This window comes from Priapulus caudatus, unplaced genomic scaffold (assembly GCF_000485595.1).
Source record: "Priapulus caudatus unplaced genomic scaffold, Priapulus_caudatus-5.0.1 Scaffold768, whole genome shotgun sequence".
Classification (NCBI taxonomy): domain Eukaryota; kingdom Metazoa; phylum Priapulida; class Priapulimorpha; order Priapulimorphida; family Priapulidae; genus Priapulus; species Priapulus caudatus.
The window spans coordinates 57,663-58,897 of NW_014577829.1; positions in this window are offsets into that span (position 1 = coordinate 57,663).

Here is a 1,235-nt window from a genome sequence, read left to right on the forward strand (position 1 = left end):
CAGACCAGCTACACGGGTGGCAGACCAGCTACACGGGTGGGTGGCAGACTGTAGAGTAGGGTTGCACATGGGTAGACAAGACCAGGGTGATAGAGACCAGTTACCTCGAGAGTATATATTTTATGTTAGACGCTTCAAGAACGAGAACGAGGTTAGAAACGCACATTATTTTCTGGACTTTAATTGACGGGTAGCTTAAGCCGGGCTTAGGTCGGGTTGTGATTGAATGTGACGTGACGAGGTGCACTGCAACTCACTGCGACTGAGTGATTAGGTCGACGGCGACACGACTGACAGCGACTGCCTGCGACCAGTCGCCGCCAGTCGCAGAAGGCGCTTAGGTCGAAGCGACGATCGCCTATTGATCGCGCAACTAAATGAGTTTACATGATTTGTTGCTGTGTGCATGTTGTGTACATGACTGTATGCACTGATTGTTTTATTCGCGTGCATTGTTCATTATGCATGCGAATCTCGTCGCAGTGATCGCAGTGCAGCTGATGTCGGGTAAAACAATGCTTGCGAACGGTGGAACTAGTCACGTCACGTCGCAAAAGTAGAACATGTGCGACTCGCTGCGACTAACAATTTTCCAGTCACTGAGCGTCGCAGACCCGTTGCAGACAGTTGCAGGGGTGCTTAGGGCGAACTTTCTCTGCGAAGCGATCTTTGCTGCGACTTGCAACCAGTTGCAGAAAATCAGTCCCAGGCAATCGCGTCGCGTCGCAAGGCCGACCTAAGCCCGGCTTTACGTACGCAAGTAGATGGTACACGCCAAACAACAGGTGGCAAATAGTTTTCTAACTAGATATGGACAAGTGTTTAACCTAAATTATGCAAATTAGGTAGATTTTGGCAATTTCACTATGCATTTCAGTGTCTGCCTATGGTCAACGATAACTCAAGAACCGTTTGACCCACATGTTTCAAATTGAATACACTTGTTACTCCTATGGGAGATGTTTGAACGTCCTATTTTGGAGCACGCCACTCGACCTACTTTCGAGCCACGTCCACTTTTTGGCAAACATGGAAATGGCCATAAGTCAATTCAGGTTCAACAGATTTTGCTTATTTCTAGTATGTGAATGAATAAGGACTGGCCCCAAAACATATCACACGGGCTTTGATATTTTTTTTAATTATGCAAATTAGGTAGATTTTGGCAATTTCACTATGCATTTCAGTGTCTGCCTACGGTCAACGATAACTCAAGAACCGTTTGACCCACATGT